The following is a 26,547-nucleotide window of genomic DNA, read 5'->3' as shown; positions in this document are numbered from 1 at the left end:
GAGCCTAGACCACGTTACATTCTAACCTATTCTCCATGTCACCACCACCCAGAGACATGGCAGGTGCTCAATAAATATTTGCTGAATTAACGAACTGATTGGATGGGCTGTGGAGATTCTCAGAAGTATCAAAAAAAGAGTTGTTTACCTAGGAAAAGGAGCCAAGAAAAACCAGTAAGAGATACTAATTGTTTGGTTTTGGACTCCAGGACAAGGGACTGACACACATATTTTATATACCAAAGCAGACTTGGCCTCTAGGTTCTCCCAGCATCCCTCAGCCTCTACCTGGTATACCCTGCCCGCCAACCCTGAACTTATCAGCCCAGGGGCTGGACTGCCCGTCCCTCAGAGGCTCTTCCCTTTATAATCCAGAAATTTTGCGCTCGCTCTCTCTCTCTCTCTCTCTCTCCCTCTCTCTCTCTCTCTCTCTCTTCTCCTCTTCTCTCTATGCACATGCACCCCTTTCTCTTTCTCTCTTCCTCCCCTACCCCTTCTTTCCCCATAGAGACTTCTTTGACTTCCCTGGTCTTGGCCCTCGGGGCCAGTGAACTTGCCTGCCCAAGTGCAGTTTCCCAATAAACCTGCCCTTAATATAATCTAATCTGACTTAAATTGGCTCATTTCACACCAGCAGTGGAGAAATAACCTATCACCAATAATTTTTTTTAAAAAAGCAGCTTTCCAGTGTCACATTGTGCTCATCCAACAGATGAGGACATTTTCTCCTTCCAACCGTCGAGGATCTAGCTGCAAGACACTCTGGCAAGTATAGTATATTACTTACTCTTTGGCTTCCATAGCTCAGGAAGGCACACGGTGATAACTGGAAAGAGTAATAATCAGTCAGTGTACCAAACAACCATAAGCCCAGCAATGTAGGCATTGAATTGCCAAAATCAGATTAACCTGTGAGCATGTCTGTCTTAGTTAGGGTTTCCATTGCTGTGAAGAGACACCATAACCAAGGCAACTCTTATAAAGGCAAACATTTCATTGGAGCTGGCTTGCAGTTTCAGAGGTGATAGGTTATCATCACAGCAAGAAGCATGGCAGCATCCAGGCAGACATGGTGCTGGAGGACGAACTGAGAGTTCTACATCTTGATCCAAAGGCAGCTAGGAACAGCCTGGCATCCTCAGGCAGGAAGGAAGCTCTCTTCTACAATAGGTGGAACCTGAACATAGGAGGAGACCTCCAAAGCCCACCCCCACAGTGACACACTTCCTCCAACAAGGCCACGCCTCCTAACATTGCCATTCCCTATGGGCCAAGCATATTCAAATCACCACAATGTCTGTGGGCAGAAGGCCCCAGAGGGAGCACCATCCATAGGCAAATGGTCCTGGGATGTATTAGAAATCTAGCTAAGATGTGAGAAATAAATCAATCACCATTCTTCCATGGTATCTGCTTCAAGATCCTGCTTGATTTCCTACCCTTACTCCTCCGTGATGGCCTGTAGCCTGTAAGATGAAATAATTCCTTTGTTCTCCTAAGTTGCTTCCGGTCAAGGTGTTTTATCACAGCCAGAGAGATGAAACTGAAAGCCATGTTGATCAGTTCTCTGAATTATCTGTGAAATGTGTGATGATGAATTCGTTTTTCTGTCTCAAAAAGCGAGCTCCAATTGAAGAAGTAGCTCAGTTGGTAGAGTGTTACCTACCATTCCCAAGGCCCTGGGTTGGATCCCCAGCACTACACAAACTGGATATAGCGTAGACATTTGTAACCCCGGCACTCCAGAGGTAGAAGCAGGAAGATCAGAAATTCAAGGTCATCCTCAACTACATAGCAAGCTTGAGGCCAGCCTGGACTAAATGAGATTCTTCCTCAAAGAAAGCAAACAAACAAACAAACAAAAAGCTCTTATCTTTTAAGATCCAAGTGAAAGGGTCTTCTGAAATGCTGTGACCTAAATCCCAAACCAAAGTTAATGGTACTGTGCGTACATACATACACACACACACACACACACACACACACCAATATACTTTCATGCTAGAATGTATCATGTAGTATATTGAATAGGTATGACCCCAACTCATAGGGATTGTGTGGCACTATTCATAGGTATGGCCTCGTTAGAGGAAGTGTGTCACTGTGGAGGCAGGCTTTGAGGTCTCATATGTTCAAGCTATACCCACTGTGACACAGAGTCTCCTTCAGCTGCCTGTGGATCAAGATGTAGAACTCTCAACTCTTACTCCAGCACCATGTCTGGCTTCATGTCACCATGCTTCTTATCATGACGATAATGGACTAAACCTCTGAACTGTAAGCCAGCCCCAATTAAAGGTTTTTCTTCATAAGAGTTGCTATGGTCATGGTGTCTCTTCACAGCAATAAAACCCTAATGAAGACATATCACAGTATACTTTTAAGAGGCAATTTACAGATCTACCTGTAAATAGACTGTAAGGATCTCAAGGGTAAAGGGGGCATCATAGTCACCAACCTGGTGACTGACCCTCTTAACTCATTAAGGGTAGTGTCAGTAATTGGCTCATTGACTTAGTAAGTGTAGAACGCTGAGCTCTTTGCTCAAAACCAGTGATCTTTGCATACTCTCTAGCCCTGCTTCTAACCAACTTTCTCAGATACTCATTGACTTTGTTATTTGCTTATTCATTTATACAGCAAACACCTAGAGAGTGCCAGCAATGCATCTGTGTTTGCTATGGGAACTATAATAATAAGCAAGAAAATATTCAGCTTCGGCTCTCATGGAGAATGTAGTCTGGTGAGACCGATAGATATTAATCAACTTCTCACATGGATAAATGCAAAACTATCCCACAAAGGGAGGCGCACAGCTGTCTGGAGGTGTCTAGCAGAAGATTGGAACTGTACTGGAATGCCAGGAAAGACTTTGCTTCAGCAATGATGACATCTGGGATCTAAATAATAACAGGGATACACCATACAAAGAGGGTAAGAACGTAAATCTCAAGAGAGAAGGCATAGTTACGCAAAGGCCTATGGAGGAGCTGAAGGAACACAACACAAAAGTGTATCAGATGGAGACGGGAAGCAGCAAGGAGCCAGTCCCTTCAGGACTCACAGGTCAAAAAAAAGTCATTTTCTTTATTTGTGTGAAAGACAGGGAGTGACTTATGTATAAGTTAACTTCATAGAATTTTAAAATGAAGAATAAATTATGACCTAGTGTTTGTACATGGAACAATTCACAGTATCTTAGCCCTGAGCTGGGCACACACTTGATGAGTTTAAGCCATCTCAGCAGCAGCCCCAATATCCTTGGCCCCACTTACAGGAGTGAATTATATTTTGAGCATCACGTAAATATATGCTAAGCACAACAAAAGCATGCACTCGCAAAGAATGTTTCAGAGAGAAACGACTCGGTTACATCATTCACGTACAGAGGAACAAACAGGTTTATATTGGTTTTTCCACAGTTAATTTATTGTGCAGAAGGAAATTGAAAAAGTCTTTGGGATTGGAGCTTTCCTTTGAACTAACATCAAACCACCAGACTAGCTAAGGCAGGTTCAGCCAGGCTTTGATATACCTCAGCTCACACAGCATTGCTCCTGCTTTGGATGTGCCAAAGGGGAGAAAAAATAGTACCAGCACCTCGAATCACTGCTTATTAAAAATAATTAGTGGAGATAGTGCAGAAGCCACTTTAAAACTCCTCCTTTTCTCTAATTATCCCCTTAAATACACAGCAAGAACAATTCATGAAAGACTGCTCAGGAGATTTTTTTTAAACTATCTTTTTATTCTACCCAACAAAAGCTTAAGCAAGAAATTGCATTTGAACCGAACAAAATCGTAATTAAAATGACTTTTTTTGTTGTTCTCCTTTTTTTTGTTGTCTTCTTAAGTGTTACTCCTTTTACAGTTCTTAAGCTTTGACTTGTGTTTGTTAGCTGTGAAATGTTTTACTTCCCTCAAAGCGGAAAAAAGGTCTTTAGGAGATGTGGATAGATCCACAACCACAAGAATATTCTAGCAGCATTTATATACTTCTGTGAGGGCCCAGCAAAACTTTTACTCCAGTGAGCTTTGTACCATGTTTTTTTTTTTTTTAAGTTATCTAAACTTTAACTTTCCAAGCATCTTACCATCAATGCCAATAAAATCCACTTCGCCTAGCTGCTCTCCTGACTAACCATGGAACCTACACAAGTCATTTTACCTAATTTTATTTTGCTTGCCTTTAAAATAAAAATAATAATTACCTTAATTTTAAAGAAAGTTTCAGGCTGTGTGGTTGTGATGCATGCCTTTAATTCCAGCACCCAGAGGCAGAGGCAGGTGGAGATCTGTGAGTTTGAGGTCAATCTGGTCTACAGAGTTTGTTTCAGGACAGTCAGAGTGAGGAAGAGGAAGAGGAAGAGGAGGACAAGGAGAATGAGGATGAGGAGGATAAGGAGGAGGACGAGGAGGAAAGGGAGGAAGGGAGGGAGGGAAAAGAAGAGAGGTAGGAAGAAAGGAAAAAAGGAAGGAAGGAAGGGAGGGAGGGAGGGAGGGAGGGAGGAAGGAAGGAAGGAAGGAAGGAAGGAAGGAAGGAAGGAAGGAAGGAGGGAGCTGAAGTTGCTGGATCTGTCTTCCTGAGGAAGGTGCTGAAAGGCTGAGTTTTCTAGACCCTTGCCACATGGCCACACTGTCCTTAGCACATGCCTCTCCTGTCCCATTGAAAAATAAGCCATGCTTCCCACTGTTAGCAGACTTCTACAGATCCCTTCTTCCTCTACCCCAAATTCCAAGCCTCACTGTGTCAAGCTAATCACTCCCCGCTCTACATTTAAATCTCCTAACAGCTTCTCACCAGGTCACAGTCTTCAACTATAATCTATTACTGTCCTTCCCAACTAGGTTGCGTGTTCCTTGGGGCATTAAGAATGTCTTATTTGGGAGCCTATGGAGATAGTTAAGTAGTTAGAAGCACCTGTCACACAAACATAAAGACCTGGGTTAAAATCCCCCAAGAACAGACATAAAAGTCATACAAGTAGCACAAGCGTCTTGGGATTTCTATTGCTGTGACAAAACACCATGACCAAAAAGCAAGCTGGGGAGGAAGGGTTTATTCACCTTACACTTCCATAACTCTGTTCATTAAAGGAAACCAGGCCAGGATCCTGGAGGCAGGAGCTGATACAAAGGCCATGAAGGAGTGCTGCTTACTGGCTTGCTCCTCACAGCTTGCTCGGCCTGTTTTCTTATAGATCCAGGACCATCAGCCCAGGGTACCACTCCCAATGGGCTAGGCTCTTCCTCATTGGTCACTAATTGAGAAAATGCCTTATAACTGGGTTTCATGGACACGTTTCCTCAACTGAGGTTCCTTCCTCTCTGATGACTCCAGCTTGTGTCAAGTGGATGTAAAACCAGCCAGTATGAGTGTCTATGATCCCAACATCCCTTTGGGGAGATGGGAGTTGGAGAATCCTTGGAAGCTCACAGGCTAGCTAGCTTGGCATGGACAATAGCAGAAAATGAGACAGTCTCAAAATAAGGTCAGAACCAACCAACAGCTAAAGTTATTTTCTGACCTCCACACATGACATGTGAACACTAACATTCATCCACTCACAGATGCATATATATCATACATACTAGATCGATAGATAGATAGATAGATAGATAGATAGATAGATACTTAGATAGATACTTATTTTGACAGAGGACATAGCTCAATGGCAAAGCCCTTGCCGAGTATGTGCAAAGCATTCCCAGCATCACACACAAACAAGTCTTACTCATTCCCACATCCTTAGCCCCTGCCATCAGATATGCACTGACTAGTCAAAATTTCACCGTGGATATGGGAGGAGCTCACTAGACCGCACTCTTACTGAGAACTATTGGGAGTTGACAGATGCTGCAGGGGGAACATCATTCTACTTTGGGGGGTGTCCCCTGGTACGGTGCTCTAGAGGATGTCTGGCCTCACTCCCATATAGATATGGGCAGCCCTAATAGGACTCAGTAGGTTATAAAAGAGAGAAAGAGAGAGAAGAGAGAGGGCAGAGAGGGAGAGGGAAAGACAGACAGAAATGAACTTGGAAGGGGGATGTTAAAGGGGATCCAGTGGGAGTTATAGGAACGAAATGAGTGTGGTTGTGATCACATTACACTGAATACATGTATAAAATTCTCAAAGAATAAATTTTTAAAGTATTAAAAAGCATCCAATGGCTGAGTACATGAATAGGTAACAGTGTGTAATAAGTCCAGTAGAATCATACAGATTAGGACCAACTGGGAGTTGTGATACCATCTCTTGGAGACTCGATATTTGTTTGCTATATTCAGATACCACAAGCAATCTTAGCTGACGGGAGAATTTTGGCTTGAGGGTGACAGTCTCTTCGAGCCAGGCCCACTCCAACTAAATAAAGCCAGTTCTGCCCCTCTCATTCTTCCTTACCCTTGGGTATTTCCATCATGAGAACAATCACAATTCATAACAGTTTCTTGTATTAGCTGTTTCCTCTCTCCTAGCTCTTGGTGGCAGGGATTTGTGTCTGTCTTGCTCACTGATGAAGCACAGAACCTCTCAGGTGTTTAAAAAGATGCTTGTTTAGAAAGTGAAAGGAACCAGAATGCAATCAATGCACAGAATCTGCATTTCCCCAGTAACTGATGCTCTGTGTGTGTGTGTGTGTGTGTGTGTGTGTGTGTCCCTCCTTCTTCCTTCCTCTGTCTCCCTCTCCTTCGTCCCCACCCCTTCTCTGCTTCTAGCATAACTAACATAACAAACTAGAATCTCATCCTCGGGAGGTCTACAAGGTATGCAGTCAATAGCAGTCTCTTCCTCTCTTGTGAACCAGTTTAGAATTAAAGCAAAGGGCTTGGTAATTAAGGAATGCAAATTGGGAAGTCAAGGTGGCTAAGCAGATTAAAGGTGCTTGCCACAAAGTATGACAGCCTGAGTTTGATCCCTTAAATCACATGGTAGGAGAGAACCAAATCCTGAAAGTTGTCCTCTGACCTCCACAAACATGCTGTGGCGCAGACACATGCACACACACACACACGCTTTTAAATTATTTTAATAAATACATTTTTTTAAAAAGCAATGGCATAAGTCAGAAGCTCCCCACAGAAAACTCATTCCCAAGAGCAGAGACTTAAGACCCAAGCACAAAGCTTTTTCGTCCGCGCTCACTAAGCACAAGATGCTATTGGTTGGCAGACAGAGTAAAAGATGTAACTGGAATCCTTGCCCTCCTGCCCTCTTCTGCACCCTCATGCAGAAGGGAACAACCGGAAGGGAGAGGTCTCCCTATTATGCCCTCACTTTCCCTTAACTCCTAATAGACTGTCAGGTGTGAAGACCCAATTAACCGAACTCACTAAGTCCACTGGGTCAATATCAAAGACCACACAACAGCAGCACTGGCCATAGTGATAATAGCAAGATGCTCAGGTAGCTAAAGTTCTGTCATTTAGGAATGTCACCACAATATCACTGACCAGTAATAGAACTAAGGAAAAAGAAAACCTGCAAAGTAATCAAGTCACCTCTCCCTAATCTAGCTTTGCGTGCATGATTTGGTGGCCTAAGATGCTCCCGGCTACGTCCCACCTCCACAGAACCAGGTGAAGGCCAACCTTCGCCTTTATCAGAATAGCTGCATGGACCCTTTCTTAAACTTTCAAGAGACTCTGCACTCAATATTGTCCCTTTCCTAAATGGCTAGAGATTTCAGAGAATTCTCCAGAAGCAGTAATCCTCTCACTGCCAAAATACTTTACGTTATTAGACAGCAGAGGAACTAGAAAGCTATTCTTAAGATTCGCATAGTCCCAGATGCTGAAATAGGGTCAGAAGGTGGCTGACTTAGGGTTTCTACTGCTGTGATGAAACATCAGACTGCCTCACCTGGAGATCCATCCCATATACAGTTGCCAAACCCAGACACTATTGCAGATGCTGGGAAGTGCTTGCTGACAGGAGCCTGATATGGCTGTCTCCTAAGAGGCTCTGCCAGAGCCTGACAAATACAGATGCTCACAGCCAACCATTAGACTGAGTGTGGGGTCCTGATGGAGGAATTGGAGAAGAAACTGAAGGAGCTTAGGGGGTTTGCAGCCCCATGAGGGGAACGACAGTGTCAACCAGCCAGACCCCCCCACCGAGCTCCAGGGGACTGGACCACCAACCAAAGATTACACATGGAGGGACCCATGGCTCCGGCCACGTATGTAGCAGAGGATGGCCTTGTTGGACATCAGTGGGAGGATCGGCCCTTGGTCCTGTGGGGGTTCAATGCTCCACTGTAGGGGAATGCCAGATGGAAAGACGGGAGTGGGTGGGTGGGGGAGCACCCTCATGGAGGCAGGGGGCGGGGTGATGGGATAGGGGGTTTCCAGAGGGGAGACCTAGAGAGGGGATAACATTTGAAATATAAATAAAGAAAATATCCAGTGAAAGAAAAAGAGAAAGAAGCATCATGACTAAAACAACATGGGGAGGAACGAGTTTAGTGTGCATTATCTCAGGTCACAGTCCATCTAAAGAAACCGAGGCAAGAGCTCAAACTGGGCAGGAGCCTGGAGGCAGGAGCTGATGCAGACGCCACGGAGGAGTGCTGCTTACTGGACTGTTCCTCATAGTGTGCTCAGCCTGCTTCCTTACAGAACCCAGGACCACCAGCTCAGGGATATCCTCACCCACAACGGGCTGGGCCTTCCACCCTGTGGAATTAATATATTCCCTGCAGGCTTGTCTGTTCATAGGCCAGTCTTCCGGGGGGCATTTTGTCAACTGAGGCTCCCTCTTGGGTGACTATAGCTTGTGCCAAGTTGGCATAAATCTAACCAACGCAATGGCTTAGCAAAGATTGATGCCAGCAACCCACGTAGTGGAAGAAGAGAATCCACTCCAAGTGTTTCTCTGACCTCCATGTGCAAACACCAGTGCACATATAACACATAATAAATGTGAAACCAAAAAAAAAAAAAAAACCCTAAGAGTTTAGAAAACTTTTAAACCTAAGAGTTTAAAAGTCTGTAAAAACATTTCCCAAGACTACTCGAGCTACTGAGAACAGAACTTTACGGAAAGGATAAAGAGAATTTACTGTTTGGACAAGACAAAGAGAAAAACAAATTTTTGAAAATTGAGTCTTTGTAGGTGTCCACTTTTTAAGCTGGGGTGAGTGTTGGGCTATGGGGATAAAAGTTCTTAAAACCGCCAAATAAATAAAATCTGGATTGTAAAAATATATTAAATATTTTTTAATAAACTGCTAAATACGTTTGGGGTTTGCTGTTTTGTTTTGTCTTTCACGTTTGCCTTTCCCTTGTGCAAAACAAATTCTTATGTTGCATCCCAGCCTAGAATGAATCTTCTAGGCTAATGATGAACCTGGGATGGTAATGGAAATCGCTACTGATCTTTCACGGGGCTTTCTCTCGATATCCTCGCTCTGCGCTGCTTGAAGTGTCTGCTCCGATTCAGGAAAACTGTCTGCCATCGATTTCTCTGCGCTCCTCCCATAACAGACCCTGAAAGCGACGTGGAAAGTATTGCTATGTGTTTTCTCATTACTGGGTCGACATCATCGGAAATGCTGATTAATGATTCTGTCCTGGAAACAGCACTGTCGACCTGGCAATTACTGTGTGGATTGTGTCCAGGCAGCAGCAAGCTTATCATACACACAGAGCCTCCCAGAAGTGTGTCTTTTACAACTTTAGGGGTGGGGGACTGTGAAACTTTGTGGTTCTTGATTAAAAACCTGTGTGTGATCGGAATTTTAGTTCCTTCTGTAATCGTTTCTATCACTATCTTCTCCCTTTTCAGTTAGAATTGACCCACCATATACTCAGGTTCCATATCGATTTTTTTTTTACATATTACCCTTGTACTGAGCATTTGCAGACTTGTTTTTTCTTGCCATTATTCTCCAAACAACACACTCTAACAACTGTTGAAATAACATTTACCTCATATTCAGTGTTATGAGCCATCTAGAGACGATTCTAAGTACTCAGGAGAATGTGCATAGGTTATATGCAAATTTTGTGTTGTTTTATATGAAAGACTTGAGCATCTGTGGATTCTGATATCCATGAATATCCTCGAACAAATCTCTAGATGATGAGGAACAATCCTCCTCCACTTTCTCCTTTTCCTCCTCCTCCTCCTCCACCCCCTCCTCCATCACCAGCTCCTCCTCCACCACCACCTCCTCTTCCTCCTCCTTCTCTTCCTCCACCTCCTCTTTCACCTCCTCCTCCCCTTCTTCCTCCTCCTCTTCCTCCTCCTCCTCTTCCTCCTCCTCCTCTTCCTCCTCCTCCTCCTCCACCTTCTCCCCCATCACCAGCTCCTCCTCCTCCACCACCTCCTCTTCCTCCTCCTTCTCTTCCTCCATCTCCTCTTTCACCTCCTCCTCCCCTTCCTCCTCCTCTTCTTCCCCCTCCTCCTCCTCCTCTTCCTCCTCCTCCTTTTATTCCTCTTCCCTTTCGTTGATGCTTTGATTGTGAGCTGAGTCATTCTCTAAGCTCTCCTCCCTTCTTGATGACTAAGGACTCTGGCAATTTCTTAGTGTTTCATCTGTTTTCCTTTTGCCTCTACTTTCCCTGTTTTCCATCCAATTTTATAATCACTCTCCCTTTAGCAATCAGTTTTCTGCTCTTTTTTTTCTGTCTGGTTTATGTTTTACATCTCAGCAAAAACACAGTTGAGAGATGCCATAGATTTTCGGGTAAGCACAGAAGCTGACAATCACGGTCTCTCTTCATTTTAAAGGTAGCTTGGGTACCAGAGAAATGGCTCAGTGGTTAAGGTTGTGTATTGTTTAGGATTTCTAAGATAACTGGAATTCAGTTTCCAGCACCTATGCTGAGCAGCTCACAACCACCTATATCTAAAAACCTCCCTCCTCTGGCCTCAGCAGGCACCAGCACTCACATGCACAAACATAACAAACACAAGGTTGTTGGGTTTTTTTTTTTTTTTGTTAGCCAGACATGGTGGGTGATGCATGCCTTTAATTCCAGCACTCACTCAAGAGGCAATGGCAAGGGCTGGAGAGATGGCTCAGCAGTTAAGAGCACTGGCTCCTGAGGTCCTGAGCTCAATTCTCAGCAACCACATCACAATTGTGAGATCTGGTGCCCTCTTCTGATGTGTCTGAAGACAGCAACAGTATATTCATATACATTAGATAGATAGATAGATAGATAGATAGATAGATAGATAGATCTCGTTTTTAAAAGAATAAAGAAAAAAGAGGCAACAGCAAACAAATTTCTGTGAATTTGACAACAGTCTGATCTACACAGTGAGTTCTAGGCCAGCCAGGGCCACATAAAAAGACTTTGTCTCAAAAGACAAAACAAATAGTTGCTTCCTTTAAAAATATATTTGAACGCAGTAAGGAAGAGAAATTTTGCTTAAAAAATTATGCTTTTGTGTAATATGGCTGTCTTAGGGTTTTATTGCTGTGAAGAGACTCCATGACCAAGGCAATTCTTACAAAGGCAAACATTTAATTGGGGCTGCCTTACAGTTTCAGAGGTTCAGTCCTTTGTCACCATGGCAAGAAACATGACATCATGCAGACAGACTTGGTGCTGGTGGAGCCAAGAGTTCTACATCTTGATCCAAAGACAGCAAGGAGGGCACTGGGCAAAGCTAGGGCACTAGGAGCCCTCAAAGCCCACCTACACGGTGACACACTTACTCCAACAAGGCCACACCTCCTTATAGTGCCACTTCCCATGGGCCAAGCATATTTAAACCACCACAATGGCCTGTAACTGAATTGTTCCTAGCCAACCTGCAGAAAGGACTCTCATACAAAATTTGGTCTAAGTGTCCAGACGAAAGATAGATAGCATACATGCATCTAGATGTTCAATAAGTTTGGCCCACATTTGCTTCCATACTTGAAAATAAAATTTGGCAATTTCTGTATGTAGTGAACTACAGCCTACCTTGATGTCCAAGCAAATTACAACCTAACTCTCTCACTGAACATGGAGCTTATTGTTTTGGCTAGACTGGCTAGATGCACCTCCCTCTAACTCACCCCACATACAACACTGGAGGTTTTGACATATAGTACCACATATACCTTAATTGCATCTTTTGCAGTTTGTATAGTATATGTGTATGTGTATGTGTATATGTATGTGTATATGTGTGCATGTACATGCGCATGTGTGTACATGCTGCATTTGTGGAGGTAAGAGGACGACTTAGAGGAATTGGTTCTCACCTTCCATTCTGTGAGTTCTGGGACTCCAACTCAAGTCTTCAAACTTCGCAGCCGTCATCTTTACCAACTGAACTGTCTCAATAGACTCCAGAAATTTTTCAATGTACCAAAGCTTTATTTGCATAATTGAGGCTTTTCTTGGAAAAGCAGAGCAAACGCCTCAAGCAAGCCTCAAATAGCTTGAAAAGAAGAGGAAAGGAAATGCCTTGGGTTCCTTAATTTATTTAAGGTCTATAAACAAGGGCAAAGCTTCCCAGAGCACCCAAGGACCACTGAGGAGAAAACAGTCCCCCTGCATGTGAGGTGCCTGGCCACCTATAAGATGTGACTTCAAGCCGGGTGGTGGTGGCGCACGCCTTTAATCCCAGCACTTAGGAGGCAGAGACAGGTGGATTTCTGAGCTCGAGGCCAGCCTGGTCTACAGAGTGAGTTCCAGGAGAGCCAAGGCTACTCAGAGAAATACTGTCTCGAAAAACCAAAATATATATATATATATATATATATATATATATATATGACTTCAATAGAACAAAATATATGTCCTTGCCCATAGTCTAATGATGGAGGGTTGCTGTAGTCAGATACAATTGGCAAGCCCTCCTTCAAGTACAAAAATCAAAGATTCCCATGAAACTTAGAATAATATTGAAGAAAGAGCACATACTGTAGACCTGGCTTCCAGCTTTTCCTTTGCTACTTTTAAGATCTTTCAAAATGGACTTTGTCCAATGGGGGTTAAAAACTACTCCATCAATTCTAAAGTTCATTTTTCTCTCACCCTTCAGCACCCCCCAAAACTGGATAAACCACAACTACTTTTTACCCTCTGAAACAGGGACTTGCTATGTTGCCCAGGGTGACCACAGACTCATGATCTTCCTGCTTCCATCTTCACCCTTCAAATGCTGGAATTAAAAGCATGAGACGCCACAGCCGACTTCAAGTTGTTCTAAGCCCTAGTTCAGACTCATTGCCATCTGAACCACTGGCCTTCTCAAATACTCCTTACCAATAGAATTGACAGGTTTTTTTCCTAATTGTGTATAAAACAATCAAACAGATAATCAGTGGCTTAGCCAAATGTAATAAGTTCACCTATTAGTGAGTACACCGTCAAAATGAGCTTAGCCAAGAGTGGCAAAGGTTTCATCACCTGCCACAGGCAAGGAGAGTGGATCAGCACTCCTGGAACAAAGAAAGTAAGGGTTTTATTTTGGAGAACCTGTATATGTTTACATAGGAAAGCACTTCATGGGCTCAGTTAAGAAGTACATTTCTGAACATCCGAGTTCAAAATGTAAAGACAGCCTGTGTGGTTTGTTTTTTGTTTATTTGGTTTTTGTTTTGGCTTTTGTTTTTTTTTTTTAAATTTCCTAGTCCAAGATCATGCAGCACACATTTGAAAAGTCAAAACTGGGGCAACAGGGACACTTTGCGGCATGCTCAAATTGTCATAAAGCAGAACACAGATGGGCCAGGCATGATGGCACTCGTCCTTAATCTCAGCACTCAGGAGGCAGAGGCAGGCAGATCCCTGTGAGTTTGAGGCTAGCCTATATACCAGGCTTCAGGACAGCCAGGGCTACATAGATTCTGTCTCAAAAAATAAAAATTAAAAAAGCACAAAAATATCTCTGAATATGCTCTGCGCTCTCTACTCTTTCTAAATGCTTTGGCTGGGGGGAAAAAAAAGAAAGAACATTTTAATTATATGGAAGTTTGCCCCTTAAAGGTACAAATCCTACTTAGCAACTAACAGTAGCATCTTGGACTATACAAAATATGATACTTTATAGGGTTGGGTTGAAGAAAAAATGTGAATATACTTTATTCATTCTAGACTGTCTAGATGAGTGTGTCATACACCTCTTCAAGCCTTGGGTTTCCTCGTATGTAACGTTGGAATAATAGAAGAACTAACTGCACACAGCTGTTGTGAGGGCCACATGAGTCAGTACATGTCAAGAGCCCAAAATATTGCCAGACAAAAAGTGCCTGGGTTTATTCTACTGACTGAAAGTAAAGCAATGGCTCAGCGGGTCTCCCAGTCCATCTTTCTCTTGCTCATTTAAATCCAGAATTTGTTGTTTATTCCTCAAACATTGGGTGTTCCACAGTATAGTGGTTTGAATATGGTTGGCCCAGGGAGTGGCACTATTTGTAGATGTGGCCTTGGAGTAGGTGTGTCATTGTGGGTGTGAGTTTTAAGACCCTCTTCTTAGATACCTGGAAGCCAATATTCTGCTAGCAGCCTTCAGATGAAGATGTAGAACTCTCAGCTCTGCCTGCACCATGCTGCCATATTCCCACCTTGATGATAATGGACTGAATCTCTGAACCTGTAAGCCAGTCTCAATTAAATGTTGTCCTAATAAGAGTTGCCTTGGTCATGGTGTCTGTTCACAACAGTAAAATCCTAACTAAGACACATGGGTTCCAGGAAGGTCCTAGGATCATCTCAGTGGAGTGAATTCTGGCTCAGCTACTTTTTAAAAAAATAACGTGTGTGTGTGTGTGTGTGTGTGTGTGTGCCTGTGTGCCTGTGTGCCTGTGTGCCTGTGTGCTATGGTATATGTGTGAAAGTCAGAGGACAAGTTGCAGGAATCAGCTCTCCTTCCATCTTATAGGTTCCAGATATCAAACTCAGTGTTAGATGGCAGCTAGCGCCTTTACCCACTGGGCAAGCTCATCGACCTTGTCACTAACACATCTCTAACTCATCAATTTCCAGAGATGCATTCAAGCTGCCTTTCCGTATCTCTACCATGAGAAAAACTAAAGCAGCGATTTCAGACAGCATTGATGAGCCTTAAATAGCTGAGTCCGCAGAGTAAGCTAGTACAGTGCCTGGCAAGTGGAGAGGCTCAAAAAACTGAGGGATTTTAGTGAACAATTCTACTTTAAAGACACGTTTGGTCTCTCTGTAGAGACATCCCAGCAATAGACAATCACAGATAGAGGTAGCTTCTTTATACACATTTCAATGCCCTCGAATTAAAGAGTCTCCAGAAATACAGTTGATGTGGTCACATTCCTAAGCATGTTTACATAAGGAGTGCACTCTTACACGTCTTCAGTTTAAGGTCATGGTTCAAGAAAGATGGCAGTCCAAAGGAGCTGGCCATGCTCTGTGCTATGAGGAGACCTCACACCATGTGCAACTATGAAACAGATCAGAGAAAAGGATGCTAAGAAGGGCTTATAGTGGGTCTTGAGCTATGTTAGCTGATTTGGAGACCCCAAGAAAGCAGGGGTTTATGTTGTATTAAAACTATAGGAATGCGATAATATTTAATGGGTATGTCTATTTCATGGGCAGAAGGATAAAAACAAGACCGAACTTAACACTGAAGAAGTGGTAATCTCTCCTGTTAGCCAGGAGATGGGGATGTTTGGTCATTTTTGTAGTTGTACATCTGTTTTTATCCTTCTGTGGCCATAATTGTAGAATTGTCTCATATTTTTTTTTCCTTGTTCCATCATATTCTTGAGAAGCCTCAAGATCGATATTAATGTTAATATCCTGCTTATGCAGATGAAGGGAACCGCATGATTTTACTGCTACAAATAAGCCACTTACTAGCTGTCAGCTGTAGGAGACTAACTGTCCCACTTTTCCTAACACTGAGAAGGTCCCTGAGACCCAGAATTTTTAGTGCTTAAAATGAAAAGAGTCAGCAAGGTAGATTTTTGTCATTGTAGCTGCTGAGGCCACCTGCTTCTTTCTCTGCTTTCAGCTCTTGACAACATAAGCTCTTTGACAACATATGCTATGAACTACCTTTTATGGGCACGATGCCTTGACTCATTTGTATATGAGGCCTTAGGCAGGTTGTTCACTGTCTCTGAATCTTGGTGAGATTGACTAAAGAAGGCCTGGGCACACCCAAACCTAAACATCCTAGCTTAAGTTGTTCCCCAAGTCTTTCATTAGTAACTCATATGAACTGGAACTAGCTCTTCCAAAATGGAAATGCCTGAAAGACAAGTCATCAAGTCAATGCCAAGTCCATAATGTTGCAGACTCAAAATCTCCTGCACAGGATTTCAGTGTCCCACGCTAAAGCAAGAGCAAGCTTTCCAACCCATATTGTACTGGCTGGTTTTGTGTGTCAGCTTGACACAAGCTGGAGTTATCACAGAGAAAGGAGCCCCCATTGAGGAAATATCTCCAGGAGATCCAGCTGTAGAGCATTTTCTCAATTAGTAATCAATGGGAAAGGGCCCATTGTGGGTGGTACCATCCCTGGGCAGGTAGTCTTGGGTTCTATAAGAAAGCAAGCTGAGCAAGCCAGGGGAAGCAAGCCAGTAAGCAGCATCCATCCATGACCTCTGCATCAGCTCCTGCTTCCTAACCTGCTTGAGTTCCAGTCCTGACTTCCTTTGGTGATGAACAGCAATGTGGAAGTATAAGCTGAATAAACACTTTCCTCCTCAGCTTGTTTCTTGGTCACGATGCTTTGTGCAACAATAGAAACCCTGACTAAGACACATGCCAATTTCAAAGTCACCTGCAGTGCTCCTTACCCACTGGGGTCTGACACCCAGACACTTCCTTTGCCACCAGATACGGGATCAATAGACCAACATCAGCTAGAAATATCTGTGAAGAATGGATCTTGAACCCCTCTATAGCCCCACAAGATTAGAGAATGAAAAAGTCTGAGGCAGGAAATGAGGTAGACTTGATAGGTGCTGGGTGCATGGTGGCAAGAGCTACTGCCATCAGAGCTGTTCACAGCTATTTTACAGGAAGACATGATGGCAGCATTCAAATGAGAAAGATACAAGACCACGAAGAACTAGCAAGAACCAACGCTGCCTTCCTTTCACTGGGCTGGCACATCATGATTAGCCTTGCAGAATTGCCTGCCCCCATCAGTCTATCTGATGCCATGCATGTCCTAATTTCCACATCAGGGAAGAGAGGATAAGTTAACTCTTCCGTTGGAAAATCCCAACTGGGTTCTGGAATTCCATCCCCCATGTTAACTCACGAATAACACTCCCCTCCTTTAAATGTGTCTGTAAGAGAAGCTACCAGTCACTCAGAAGCCCAGCAGTGCAGCTTACCCTTGAGAAAAACCACACCTTCCCCTTGTCACTCTCCATTTCTTAATCACCCCAACTTCTTCGAAAATCCTGTGACCTCAGAATATAATGCCCAAGAAAGGAAGTATGTACCCACTTTTTCCCCTCTTTCTTCCCACAAATCTTCCCTCTCACACACACACTACCAGTGGATCTGAAAGGCAGACTGAGCCCTGCTAGCGTCCAGTCACACAAGAAACCTTCCTGTTTGTGGGTGGAGGACAGGGACTGGGGGAGGAGAAGTCAAGTTCAGTAGCATTGGTTTCAATGTGAGTCTGGTAGCACAGTCCTTACTAAATACCATTGGTTTCTTCTTCTTTAAAATGAGTTGGTGTGTGAGCTACCTACTGCATTCCAGCCCAGCCTGGGCTACAGTATGCTATCATGTAGCCAAGGATGATCTTGAAAGCCTCTGATCTTCCTGCCTCAACTTTCATAGTAAGAGAAAGGGTTTTTCTGTGTACCCCTGGCTGTCCTGGAACTCACTCTGTAGATCAGGCTGGGGAGATCATCTGCCTCCCAAGTACTGGGATTGAAGGCACTACCTGGCTTGAAATTTTATTTTGCTAGTGTTATCTTTACTCCTTTTTCTTTTCTTCAGTATTCTCAAATGCTTCCTAGGCTTCTCTACGCCTTTTTCCTGCAAGAAATTCAAATCCGAAACAAAATATGTATGCTAGAGTCCATGTGGCTAACAAATTGCTTTTTTAACAAAGTGGGGTATGTTGTTGTTTTTGTTGTTGTTTTAAGGAAATTGAAAGAGAAAAAAGGAAACTGGAAGGTATTATTATGCATCTGTTTGCAAACTACCAGACTGAGGCTTAGAAAAGTCTTGCCTGGCCAGCAAGAAAATCAAGGCAAGCCTTGGAATCTCTCTCAGCTAGATGCCAAAGGATCCCATTCCTCACATACCAGGGGTCCTGGATGAGGCCTCTAGACCAGATGTTGCTATTGAAGTCTACAGCTGTCATTTGCAATTTCCTTTTCTGTCTCCAGGGTCCACAGTTTCATTTCACTTTAAATCCAGCAGGCTCTTACCAAGCCAATGAGACAATCCCATCTGAGGCAGAACCAGTGAAATCAGAGCCAGCCCCTTCAGCTTAAGCCCTGGCAGCTGGATTCCAATGCAGCAGGAGAATTATTAAATTCCCTTGACTCCCCATGCCTCCCCCCTGAACCCTCTCCCTCCACCAAAGAAAGAATGTCCCAATAGACTCACACTTGACATCCTTTGGAATCCCTTAGGTATTAGAACCTAAGCAGAAATTACATATAGGGTTTTATGTTTAATTCAGACAGACACCCAAAATAAATATTTCCTGCCTGGAGTTCTTCAGTGAAGAAAGCATGCAGAGTATGCACACGGAGGGTGAGGTGCTGGAAAGAAGCCCAAGAATGTGAAATCAACAGCCTTGAGCCCACTAGCTGAAAGGGTGTGAACACAGAAACCCTTCCAGAATAACCAAACCAGATAGGACTTGGGGCCAGACAGGTTTAAATGCCAATTCCTGTGCTTGGGTGAGGAACAAGGGTTTAGTATGTTGCCAAGCCCCTTCTCTCTCTCTCTCTCTCTCTCTCTCTCTCTCTCTCTCTCTCTCTCTTTGCTATGCTGCCTTGTTGAAAGAAACCAACAGTGCCACCCAGCCCTTCTCTTTAGGGTGGTCCTAAGCATACGGGATGTATAAGTGATACTGGAGACTGGAAATCAACCATCCAAGCATCTACTGAAGCTTCCAAAACTGGTGTCATTATTTTCAGACAGGTTTGCTATGCATTCCGATGCTCTTTGGTCTTTGTTTTTCTTCCTGGTCCTTTGGTCTCTCCTTCACACGCTCAAAGTCATCAAAGAACAGGCCTGTATTTGTTTCATAATTCACATGGTGTTCAAGCAGCATTCCAATCCAAAGAAGCAGCTCTGGGAAGTACAAGATCCTAAATAGGAAGAGAAAAAACACTCAGCACGAAATATACTTTTCTTTATTCCATTTTTCTAGTCTAAAAGGAGTTTAGATTTGGAGTTTTAAGATAGAGGAAGGGAAATCAGAAAATTAAAGTTCAAAATTTAAAAGGAGATTGTTCTCAAAAGATGGCTTACCTAATGACCAATAAATCTGAAAAAACGTTCCACATTCTTAGCTATCAGGAAAACTAAAGCTACATTGAAATTCCATCTCACTCCGGTCAGAATGCAAATATCTAGTATTAAAGAAAGTGACAAGCTTTGTTGAGGGTGAGTGTGAGACCCTTAGACCCTGCTAATGAGAATGTAGACCAGCCATCATGGAAATCAACAGCCGGCCATTCCTCAGAAAACTAAGAATAGAATCACCATATGGCCCTGTTGAATGCTTCTGAGTCCACAGTGGACAGAAATACCTACACATGTGTGTGTTTCTTGTAGCCCTGTTCATAATAGCTAAGTTCTGGAATCAGTCTAGGTGACTGCTAATTGACCACCACCGCAGCAGTAAAGTCCCAGGAAGGAAAAACTGGTCCCTTCTGGTCAAGAGGATGGAATCTCTGGCCTGGGCAGAGACCTAACATCCCAGTCTGGAAGGAATAATTTTCCTGGTTAAGGGACCATCCCTCAGGAAGGTGTGACACCCTTAGAAAAGCCAGGCCACCTGAAACCATGCTAGAGATAGGCTGAATAGCCATTCATTTAATGAAATAATGCACTTTTTCTTCCCTAAACCATCTCTGAGTACATTCGGTACCTACAAAAGGCCATGACAACCCTTGGGTTGGGCTTACCTTTCTGAGTCCTGAGTTTCCCTTTCTCTTTTTCCTGTATCCTTCTTCTTGATACTGACCAGAACCTAAGTAAGTCTGGGTTTTGTTTGTTTGTTTGTTTGTTTTGTTTGTTTTGTTTGTTTTTCTGGGACTCAGGACTCCCTTAATCTTTCTCTTAAGCCCCCTCCCCACCATGTGGCCACCAGCACCATACAGACCTCCAAGCCCACTTAACTCAAACTGTGTGGCTTTTTCCTTCTCCCTTCTCCTCTTCCAGGCAGCTGCTGAGATTTACAACTTTCCTGCCCTGGACTGTCTTAAATTTTTTTATTAATGAGACTATGAATCCAAGAGGGGAACCCCAATTTCCCTGGATCACTTGGCAGCTACAGGAGGATCCTAAATCTCTGCTAACAAGATGAAAGGATGAAGAACATGCGTCAATTACCATTCCTGCGCTAGCAGGATTCCTAACTGTGTTCTAAACACTTACCCTTATATCCGCAGGAAAGTGTCAATCTCATCCCTCACCAAATAAATTTCTTTTTGGAGCGCGTAAAGACCATTGCAGAAAGCCAAAATTGGTCAAAACACAGAGAACAACGGATTGTAGAGCAGCCATCCCCAATGGATACAATCTAAAACACAGCCCTACACCTAAGACTTGGGGTACATCACAGAAGAGTGAGCAGAATGGACCAGGATGCCGGCTGAAATAGTATCTTCTACACATGACAGAAAAGCTGCACCCTGCAATCTTAGCAGCATGGCTGCCTCAACAAGACATACACAATGTCAATGGCAACTGACATGCCATTGTGGATGTGAAAAATGAAAAAAGAAAAAAAGAAAACTCCCACAAAGCTCCTCTAGATGAAGAGCTACAGGCAAGTAAAGTCTGCTAAGAGAATCAGAGTCGGTCTTCCCCAGGAATGAGCCCCTTGACAGGCGATCTAATTCCTAAACACATACCCATATGAGGAACAATAAGTAGACTCAGCAGGCTGTGTGTGTTTATGCATAAAATTATACATGCACTTTGATTATGTGTGTAATTTATGTATAACAATAATAATTAAAGAAGGGGTTGAAGAGATGGCTCATTGTTTATGAACAACGAAGATTTAGAATCTTCTACAAGATTTAGGGTCGATTCCCAGCAGCCACGTGGTGTCTCACAACCATCTATAACTCCAGTTCCAAGAGATTCAACACCTTCCTCTGGCCTCCAAGGCCACTCCATGCACACGGTGCACAGGTGTATATGCAGGCAAAACACTCATACAAATAAATAGCAAATAAAATCCACAATACAGAACCCAGGGGGTTGCTTCTCCACCTTCCAGCCATTTATTCTGCTCTCACAAATAAATAAATGTAAGAAAAAAGTTAAAATAATAATAGAGGAAGAAATCATAAACTTGAGTGGATTGTGGGAAACATGGGAGGAGTTAGAGGAGGGAGAAGGGGGTGAAAGTGATGTAATACAGTATTTGTGTATGAAATCCTCAAAAACTAATAATAAAATAAATGTTAGAGGTGCCATGTGTGCACAATGTAGTTTTATTCAGCCACAAAGAATAAAATTTTGTCTTTGCAGAGAAATACAACTGAAGATCATTATATTAACTAAAATAAATCAGACTCAGAATGATTTATGATGTTAACAGGTAGTGTAGACTCAAGAGTAATCTGGCTTTTGGGTTGCTTTTTGAGATTGGGTCTCCTAGGAGCCCAAGCTGACCTCAGACTCTTTATGTAACAGAGGATGGCCTTGCTCTCCTGATCCTCCTGCCTCATGGAATGCTAGGATTACAGGTATATACACAAGGATTACTTAACAGGCTGAATCGAGCAGAAACTGTAAATCTACAACTTGGAAAGATAAAATCATTTAAGCAATGTCTTAAGTATTCACCTATCTTTGCTACACAAAGATAAATTGACTTGTTGTAGATCAAATCACAATTCAAGTGAATTCTCATCTCTATGTAGAGCTTTGTCCAGACAAATAGAGATTCTTAGAAAATGTAATTCACCTATTACTCTCCATATCTTTTTGTATTATTATTATTTTATTTCCTTACATTCTGGTTGTTTCCCCCACTCCCTCCTCTCACAATTCCTCCTCCCTCTTGCCTCTGAGAGGATTCCGCCCCCCCCCCCAACCAGGCTTCTTCTCTGGGGCCCTTCTCTGGGGCCTCAATTGCCTTAAGCACTTTTACCACTGGGGGCCATACCAGGCTGACCTCTGTTATATTTGTGTCTTAGACTAGCCTGCGTATGCTCCTGGCTGGTGGTTCAGTTTCTGGGAGCTCCTTTGCCTTGGTTTGTGGTGAATTCAACGAGGACCTAGGGAGGGGGACGAACGAATGAAGGGACAAGAGACACAAAGAAGGAGAGCAAGTCTAGGGTTCTGATTAAGCTCTCAAATTTTACTATCAGACAGCAGGTTATAAAAGCATAGCAAAACAGGAAGGCTAGGCAAGGATCATTGCTTAAGGCTATCCCACTATCATATCCTTACTACCCAAGACCATCCCACTATCATAACTGGCTTCTGGGAAATACCAGACGTTCTTTCAATTCCTGAGACCTGAGACAGCAAACATCCTTTCTTGATCTTGTATTTTAACTGACTAGTCTTTCCTGAACAGCGGGTAATTTCATGAGTTTGGCTCCCGGGACTCCTTAGGGTCTGATTTAGTTGAGACTGCTGGTCTTCCTATGGGGTCACCATCTCCTTCAGCTTCTTCAATCCTTCCCCTAGTTCAACCATAGGGGTCCCCGACTTCAGTCCAATGGTTGGGTGTAAGTATCTGCTTCTGTCTCTGTCAGCTGCTGGTAGGGCCTCTCAAAGGACAGCCATGCAAGACTGTCATACTGCCTTCATCTGCCTTCTTCAGTTTTCCAGGAACTGACCATGTTGTTTATTAATAGCATACAAAAAGACAAAGACTGGAAAAAGTACAAAAGCCCATATCTCTTCTTCTGACCTGTCCTTGCTTTCGTTCACAAACACTCCATGCTCTCAGTTCCCATCAGATCCTTTCCATTCTAAGACTTGGAATCTTATCTGTCAACAGGTGGCATTTCGTACAAGAGCACGCAGACTATGCAGTGTGAAAACTTTCTACCGCCTTTCCCTCCGTGGTCCTTACCCCACATTACAGCTATGTAACAACTTGTTCCGATACAGATTGGTTTGAATTTTCTAAATTTTCGATGATTAGGATCACTTGACAGAGGGTGGCAGGGGTAAGACAAAGAGACTGGGAAAGAAGAAAGAAAACCCCTGGCAATGCTAAGCAGCCAGTGTGTAATGGAATCTGCATTTGGCAGCAGAACCTTGGACTTATTCCAGTTCAGGAAATACCTACGAATGTGCCAGAGGCAAACTTAGCTTTCAAGGCTAGCAGGACCACAGTGTTAGGAATGCAAACACTGGCTTTCAGAAATTGGAAACTTTCTAAATGTCCACCAGATGGCCTCAGGTTTCAGAATCACGTCACGAAGTTTGGTTTTAGTCCTTTAAGCCCCGTGAAGCATGTTTTCAAAATCAAGATCGGGAAGTGACAATCTCTGACTGAAGGTTACTGATAACTCTGGAGGTATCTATTCCTAGGGCCTCTTGTGGAAAAATAAAATCCCATGCATTTTAAAGCTGACAGATCTCAATTTCTTTTTTTACCTAACATTATACACTTCTGTTGAATTTTCTTAGAATCCTGCTAATATTATTTTCAATCTGTTTTAATAAGAATGTTCTCATGTTTCAAGAAGTTTGTGATGCAAAGACACTTCAATGCATCATAAGTCCAGGCGTAACTAATTGCAGGCTTCGAGGCGCTGTAAGAATGTCTGTAACCTGCACCTGTCACTGACTAAGTAGGTTTCTTCTGCTCCCTTCAGGGTCTCCCCATACAGTGTTTGTATTATGGGATGTTTGTTTGTTTGTTTTGTTTTGTTTTGTTTTAAGACTATAATAGCACATAAAAGAATAGGCTAAACTGGAAAAGAATTTCCAAGTCCAGGGTCAGTTTGATAGGAGTCCCTAGTCACACCCAGTGTCCATAAAGAAACATACTGACCGTGCTGGACCTCTGAATCTTCTTTCATATATGGCAAGCATGAATGGGCAGCCCTATCAGCTTTCCAAAGAGCCTGATTTATCCTGAAATAGCCAACTATTCACAAGAGTCATTTAGAACAACAGTTGCCAGCACCTGGCTCCCAGTATGCTCTCTCCATTTTCCATTCCTCTTTTGGTAAAGGAGAGTACTATGGTTTGAATATGAAGCCCCCCACCCCTAAGAAGCAGGCTCATGTGTCGAGGTCTTGATTCCCAGCAGTTATGCTGAGTGGGAGATTAGGACATAGCGTTTGGTTGAGAGAACCAGATCACTGGAGGAATGCCTTCACAGGGTATAACTTATACCCAACATCTCCCTGTCTCTTTGTTTCCAGGGTCTCAGAAAAGCTCCCCAGCTCTGGGAAGATATAGATCTTGACCAAGCCAGTCATCACACATCAAGCCTTGGCTACCAAGACCAGTATATGAGCAGTTATGTGGCCCAAATCATTCTAACCTGAGTGAATTTCAAATCTCGTTCTATAAATACTCACATAAAAATCATCCCTTTGCTGGATGCAACAGATCATGCCTGCAATCCCAGAGTGTGTGAGGTTAATATAAAACCCTAGAGAAAGAAAAACAAAGATAGAGGATGGAGTGTAATGATAGAATGTTTGTAGTGAAAGAGTCTAGCATGTCCAGGCCCTAGGCTCAATACTCACAACCGCAAAGATAATAACATAATAATTTTAAGTCGATTTTTCTGGGGCTAGAGAGATGACTTAGCAGGTAAAAGTATTTGTTGTTCTTGCATCAGGACCAGAGTTTGATTCCCAACACCTACAGCAGGCAGTTCACAACTTCCTGTGATTCCAGCTATAGGGACAGTACCTTCTTCTGGCTTCTGTGGGTGCACACACAGATACAGACACACATACACACACACATGAATGCACACTTCTGGCTTCTGTGGGTGCACACACAGACACACATACACACAGACACACACACATGCATGCACACATGCACACAGTATACACCATACTCACACATAAATTCAAATATCTTTTTCTTTTTTTTTTTTTTTTTTTTTTTTTTTGGTTTTCGAGACAGGGTTTCTCTGTGTAGCCCTGGCTGTCCTGGAACTCACTCTGTAGACCAGGCTGGCCTCAAACTCAGAAATCCACCTGCCTCTGCCTCCTAAGTGCTGGGATTAAAGGCATGCGCCACCACTGCCCAGCTCAAATATCTTTTTTTAAGTCCATTTTTGTTGCTCAACAAGAATATCCAGTTAGAAGCCATCTCAGGGCCACAGTTTAGAGTGAAGACAGGAAGAACAAACATAAGCTAAACGTTTGGTATAAATATGCTTGGTCAGCGAAATAGTGCCTCATGTGAAGGACAGCTACTTTTGGATATTTTTTTTCAATTGCAAAACTCCAAGAATATTGTGAGAAGCACACATGGGAACAGCCCACATCGTTCTTGTGAGTCAGATGTCCATTCTGGTTGGTTAATACGTATGCAGCACTGTGGGACCGTGAAAGGTAGCCTGGTTAAGCTAAGGCTTGAAACCCCAGAAACACTTGAAAGGACAGTTAGGCGCTTTGCCTATCCATCTACAAGGCCCAAGTCACTAACCGCAGCCCACCATAGATTTGTGGTCATCAGCCATATATGGGCAAGCCCCTCCACATGTAGAGGACATGACCTGTGGTCACGTAGGCTCAAGACAGATCTCCATTTTAATGAGATAGCTAAAGGCCTGGAGGGCTTAGCCAATAAAGCTTTCCTTCCCAGACCCTGCAAAGGTATTTAACCTCAGGCCTACCCTGAGAAATAGGGTATGATTTTACTCATCTACTTTCCGCCATGACAATAAATGTCTTAAAACCATGGACAGCCTCTTTTCGTGGGGATCCGCCATGGGGAGCCATGGAGAAGGCCTTCTCCTATAGAGCTGCCGTTTAATCTGCAGTAGAAGGCCTCTCTGTGTTCCCAGCCATGACTGCCACCAAGCCAAACTCAAGCCCATGGCCACTGTCAAGACAAGGACTCTCCCCCCATGGGACCTGCCAGAGCTCCCCTTTTCCCCATCAGTCCTGGGCCAGATCCAGCCCTCGGGCCCCCACTCAGTTCTCAGCTCTTCTGAGGCTCCCAATGACACCTGGGTGTCCAAGTGCCTGAGAACCAGATGGCCCCAGCCTCTTCACAGGCTCTGGGACCCCCGAACCAGCTCTGGGTATCCCCTCCATCAGACTGCCCACCCCTGGAGTGGTGTCCTGGGGCTGCCCTATGGCCCAACACCCCGCCAGGGTAAGCACGGTCACTTCCTGAGTCCTGCTTCTCCAGCAGCTGAGCCCTGTGGCAGAGCAGAGGAGACCCCACAACCATATACAGCACCAGCCATTCCATAGTTTCCCCAGCATCCTAATA

This window comes from Grammomys surdaster, unplaced genomic scaffold (genome assembly GCF_004785775.1).
Source record: "Grammomys surdaster isolate TR1022 unplaced genomic scaffold, NIH_TR_1.0 958, whole genome shotgun sequence".
Classification (NCBI taxonomy): domain Eukaryota; kingdom Metazoa; phylum Chordata; class Mammalia; order Rodentia; family Muridae; genus Grammomys; species Grammomys surdaster.
This window is presented reverse-complemented; position numbering follows the sequence as displayed.